The following is a 6,000-nucleotide window of genomic DNA, read 5'->3' as shown; positions in this document are numbered from 1 at the left end:
TAGGGGAGGGGAACATAGCGCCAAGCAGACCCAGAGGAATCAGAGCACAGCACAGGAGCACCAGGCACGGTGCACACGGAGCGCCCCCGCCACAGCAGGAACCCGGAACACCAGTCCCGAGGCCGACCCACATCCACCCCCGCCAGTACAGCAAGGACAGAAAAGGGCAACAGGAGCGGAAAACCCCAAAGGTGAAAAAGAAAGCCGCTCAGTGAAACGTCCAGCGCACCGAGCCACACTCCCCATAATCACTGCACACGGCCTTCGCACAGCGGAACTGCAGCCACTCCAGCTCCCAGGGACCAGAAATCAGGGAACCCAACCGGGCGCCAATCCTCCCACCTGAGCACTCCGAGGCCATGAAGAAGCGAGACTGCAGAGGAACCGTGTATTATGGCGCTGAAGAACACATGCACATAGCCACCCCAACACAACGGCACCTCCTATTATCGACCCTAGAAGGATGAAAGGCAGCCGGACCCACACGGATCCGAACATGAGGACAACGCCGGCCAAAACAGTTGAGGCAATAGCCCATCAAGCCACCACTCTGAGTGCCTAAGCGGGCCAATCCCCAGCAACCCAAGGCCAAAACAAAGCTCCGAGCGCAGGCAGCACCAGCGCGAGACCAGCAAACAGCCAGCCAGCATGGCAGGAGGAGAGCGAGTCACAGGGAACAGAAACTGTGGCAGCGCTGGAGGAGCATTCCCGTAGGAGCAAGCGCAGGCAGCATGACGACGGAACCTACTGCAAGCCACACATTGCCCAAGAGCGGCTTCAACACCAGCAACAGCACAGAGAGTAACATCAGGGAGAGGAGAAAACACCGCTATGCGGGATTCACCAGGAGCGGAGGCCAGAACACCAGGAGGACCCAGGCCCCCACCCCATTATCCGGCTCCGGAAATCCACGGCTCCCAGCAAGCGCAGGGCGTCTTCCACCCGGCCAGGCCCCAGCAAGACGCCCACAGCGACCCGGAAGCAACCGGAAGGCGGCGCACCAGCCGCAAAGGGCCGGTAATATGCAGGATTTCCAGCCAGGAACGGCCGCGCCACCCAGCAAGCCCGGCAGGCCAGGAGGCAGACCAACACAAAACCCCGCCCCTGCCCACGAAGCCAGGCATCCGGGCAGGGGGAGAAGAGAAGAAGCGTACCCCACCCCAGCCCAGCAGGGGCAGGAGCAGCACCAGCATCCAAGACCATTCTGTCGACAGACAGAAAAAAAGAACATGTGGAATGCTGGGTAAGTACATCTTATGTACTCCCGGTGGGAGGGGCGGGGTTAGTGTCCCAGCATTCTTATGATCTTTTTTTCTGTCGGGAGATGGTTATCTCCACGTATTTATGAATGGGACGAGCACATAAGGGACCAGGGGGTAAAGCTAAGATTTCCGGGGTCTTCAAGCAGATATAAAAAAATAGCAATTGATTAATATAATGTAACAGCACACATTGAAGCACACTATGGTGTTTGCATTTTCAAAAACAAGTAAGCATTAGGGCACATATGCGAGTGAATTCACTTTCTCATAACCAATCATAGAAATATCATACCTCTCTATATCATACCTCTCTATCAGTGGATTTCCATTTGTCATTCATGACCTTGAATATCCACCGGCTCCCAATAAGTGTTTTTTTTTTGTTGAACACCAAATCCGTTTCTATCCAGGCAACTGGAATAATGCAGCAGAGGAAGACCAAATTATGCACCAGTGTTTAGTAAATAATGCAGCAAGAAATGCAAAATGCAGCACATTTTATGATTGTATTACCTCATTATTTTCTCCAAAACATTTATCTGGTCATAGCCTCACCTCATAAGTACTATCTGACACCCTAGTACGGCAAAAAGCAACATAAATATGACCAGTCACCCTTTGTGCAAGACTTTCTACTCTGCAGCAACACATGTTGCTGTATTTTTTTTAACTTTTGATCCATTTGAGCGTAAACATTTTTAATTGCTAAAATCTGCACATTATTGAGCAGAAAATCGATTATGCGCCAAATGTGACAAATTCATAAATATGCAAAAAAAAAACTGTGGCTGCAAAAATAAATAATTCCAGTGGCCCGAGAATTAATATTTTCGAGATTGAATAACATTAGTGTTTACCTAAGGGTAATGAAAACCGTACTTCCAGGCTTGAAATAATTTTATTACTCTATTATTATTAGTGAATTAGCAGTGGCGGCCGGCACAGTTAAGGTGGGTAAGGCGGGACGAATTGGGAAGATGACGGGATAAGTAACATTAAATAAAACAATAAATAAACTTACCTCATGAAGTTTCCCCTTCTCAAGTGTAGGTCAAAGGATGAGCCAAGTCAGATATATGGTCAATTATTCCCAAACAATTACCTAATTTAGATTGTTATAACAACTTTAATATCTGGAGAACAACCTGAAATTTGAAGTACTTTGAGGGTGTATTGCATTTTTGGTCATGTGTAATCTTTACTGAAAATAAGAACCATAGCATCTTATGTTCCTAAACCTTATGCCTGCTTTGGTCTGGTGAGGTGTGACTTGTCATCGAAAACACTCTTGACAGGAACTGGAGCCATCGATGATAAATATGTTCAAAAGATAATTAATAACAGTCCCTTTCAAGCTCCCTGAGGACTTCTCTGTAAACGTGTGTTCAACAGAACTGAGGGTCCGATGTATATTTCATTTCTCTGCCAGTACATTGGATTACATTTCTCCATTGGTTTGATGGAGATGTGCCTGCCATATTTAGAAATGACCACCAAACTTGCGGTCATTTCTAAAGCATTGCTACTCCCCACCGTGCAGCTATTCCTGCTAATGTGTTTCCGTATGGCGCAGGGCCCCATCAACATAAGGAAGCCTTGCACCAAACTAGTTTCTTTTCGATTTTTTGAAGAAAACATGAATTGGGACTAAAAAATAATGTCCCCCTAGCCATGAGTGTCGTCTCACATGGCGAGGGGCCATTATTTGGTTTTTTTCTGTCCCTTACCACTATGGTTTGCCTGGCAGTGATGGGCAGGAAAAACCGCTCTATCTCTGTCCATCCTAATTGGGCAGATAGATGGACATTTAGATAATTTTCCAACAGCCCTTTCTCAATTGGGCCATCAGAGAACTTTGGCTATGGTGGAGATGGAGTAGTCACAGCAGTATTCAAACCTATGGTGTTAGAACTTGGGGTCTCTAATTGGCAGAAATATGCACCTTTGGCCAAGTAGGGACCCTTGCTTCTAGTCAGGGTATGGGTTGTCTACCCTACTCGCCCCCTTGGTAGCTGGCACGACAGACAGGCTTATGCCAAAGGCAATGTGTAAAGTATTTGTATTCCAAACGCAGTAATACACTGAGAACACCACAAATGTACACCACAGCAGTTTAGGAAATAAAATATCTTTATCTAAACTCAACAAGAACAAAATAAAAAAACTGCACCTTACATGTACCAAATTACCATTTTAGAACAGTTATTGCAAAAATAGAACATGTAGAAAACAAATGGCGGGGGCGTGGCTTGAGCACCGATGGTGGAGGTCACCTGAGCGCTCGGCTCCGCGATCGAGCCGCCATTAATCCTGATTTCCTAGCGACTGCCGATCCCCAACCCATGTGAGATCGTAGGTGAAGGGTCTCTCGGCTAGTGGGCCTGTGGCGGACCGTCCTTGTGAAGCCTGCTGAGGACAGAGCGAGCTGATCCCGGCTCGGCTGTCCCGGACGGAGCTGCGCCCCAAAATGGCGGCCGGGTGAAACTAAACCCTCCCGAGCGGCCGGCGAACCCACGGAGCCTGTGACCCAAACTGGACCCTCCCGCCCACTGGTGAGGGGTGCGGCGGCTGCTCGGACCGCTGGTGGCACTCGGTGACCCCCGCGCGGCGGCTCCTACACCCGTCTGCCGCGTGGCCTGTACTAGCGGCGGAACACCCGACCAGAGGCCTACCGAGAGGGGAGTTCGCGGGCTGGTGAGAGCTCGTGGACCTGACCCACGGCCTGGCGGGCCCTTGAGGAGTACGGCGCCTGCTGAATCGAGATCGGGCGGATCGGACATGCCTCCTGGGCTACTGGGGGAAACGGACACCCAGTTGCCCAGCCTGTGAGTCCTTGGGAGGCGCCTAACATGGCGGCCATGAGACTGGCCTGACACCCGTGGTGCCGAGGACGGGGAGCGGCGCTCCTGGCCTGAAGACTGTTGGCGGCTGACTACGACCTGTGGAGGGACCCGGCGGAGTGCACACGGCCTGAGGGGCTAGCGCCGGAGGAAAGGAGTGCGGGCGGGGCGAGCCCGCTCCGGAGACCCGGTCTGCTGATTGAAGGTTGGTCGGGGTGTGGAAAGCAGGCGACAGGTACCCATTGCTCTGGCGGAGCCCGAAGGGATGGAGGACGTTGCCACGGAGGCTCATCTGGCGACATAAGGCTGAAGGATTACTTGATTTCGCCGGAGGACGCGGTGTCCTCCTCCTTGTCCCGCCATTTTCTGGACTACCGAAGCCTGTGGAGGTTCCTGCTGGGGCCATTGAACTGGAGAGAGCGACGCTCATTGTGTCAGGGAGCGGGGGTGATGCCACGAGCACTCAAGCCCCGCGTGAGCGGCCTGCCTGCGGGTCTGCCTGCCCCCCAGATACCTGAGGCCTAGGCGGACCGGACACCGTGGTTGCACCCACGGAGAGCTTTTCTTACATTGCGCAGGGGCACGACTGAAGCACGGACCGGCCGCGGGTGACCCTTCGAGGCGGCACCCACTGGCCAACGGGAAGCTGGTGGAGGGTCGGGGCCGTGCCGCACAGCTGCCCCGCGGAGAAACGCCGGGCGCTGCCGCCTTGACCGTGGGCCCAGGGCCGGCCATCACCGCTGATGAGACGTCCATTCTTCTGCCCCCTGTGAAGTGGCGCTGTAGCAGCGAAACCGGAGAACTACTATTGACTGAGCACATCTGGCTTCGCCGGGTGTACCAAGCGGACCCCCTCCTGCGACAGGCCTTCAGGCGCCTGAGACTGGCCCTTCTCTGAGACTGGCAGACCACTGCTGAACCTGCACCTGGAGCTGCAGCTGGGCAGACTGAGGTGCTCCGCGGAGATCTCTGTTGATTCAACTTACCACTCGCTGAGGCCTTTGTGCACGGGAGAGCGACGGGACCCTGGTTGGTGCTGCCCTGGACTGAGGCGCCTGTTGTAACCTGTGGATTAACTGTCGATTGGCCCTTTCTGACTGTTCTTGAGAGCTTGATCGGCGGGCACCCAGGCGAGATTCCTCCCGGCAGCCGGTGACCTGCTGGCTGGGGTGGGCCTTGGCGAGCTGCATCTGTCGCTGGGCGGTTCGCCCTCCGCTCGTGGCAGCCGAGGTTGGACGCCGTTACTGCCATGGGGAAACTGAAAGGAACCAAGGGCGCCATGCAATCCACGTCGGACACAGAGATGCCGGACAAGGGTGATCAACCTGACCCGGAGGCGACACAGGGTCCACGCCTACAACACCAATTGGACAAGATCTTGATGGCGATAACATATACGTGTGCGGCCCTCCAGCAGGACATAGCACAGGTGGCAACGAGGCTCGGATTGCTCAGAGCAGATCACGGCAAGCTTTCTGATAGGGTCAAAGAGATGGAAGGCACAGTTCGCACCCTGGAGCCGGCGCAAAAGGCCCTCTCAGCCACGATGACTGATGTGTTGGGCCGCATAGACGAGCTGGAGAAGAGGGCAGAGGACGCTGAAGGGCCTAACCGCCGGAACAATGTCCGAATCGTAGGACTACCAGAAAAAATTGAAGGGGGAGATATGGTTAGTTTTCTTGAAGACTGGGTCAGGACAGTGGTGGCGCCGGAAGGATTATCCCCCTTTTACACGCTGGAACGGGCGCATAGGGTCCCATCCCGGCCGCTCCAGCAGAGCCGCCCCCCCCGCCCGGTGGTTGCATGGCTGCTGCACTACAGGGACAGAGACAAGCTGCTTCAAAATGCCCGGCTGAACGGCCCCTTCCAGTTGGAAAACAGTAAAGTCAACATCTTCC

The 6,000-nt window shown here is 53.7% G+C and overlaps 1 long non-coding RNA gene across 1 annotated transcript in view; it reads right to left on the bottom strand.

Annotated features, from left to right (window-relative positions):
- Window positions 1–1,568: 1,568 nt before the first annotated feature.
- LOC144771522 (uncharacterized) overlaps window positions 1,569–6,000 on the bottom strand; it is a 531,127-nt gene continuing 526,695 nt past the window's right edge. Inside the window, exon 3 of the long non-coding RNA XR_013599324.1 lies at window positions 1,569–1,676. This is a non-coding gene — a long non-coding RNA (uncharacterized LOC144771522). The remainder of the gene's footprint in view (window positions 1,677–6,000) is intronic.

Source organism: Lissotriton helveticus, chromosome 8 (assembly GCF_964261635.1).
Source record: "Lissotriton helveticus chromosome 8, aLisHel1.1, whole genome shotgun sequence".
Taxonomy (NCBI): Eukaryota; Metazoa; Chordata; class Amphibia; order Caudata; family Salamandridae; genus Lissotriton; species Lissotriton helveticus.
The sequence above is the reverse complement of the archived record's forward strand: the minus strand, read 5'-3'. Positions and strand labels throughout refer to the sequence as shown.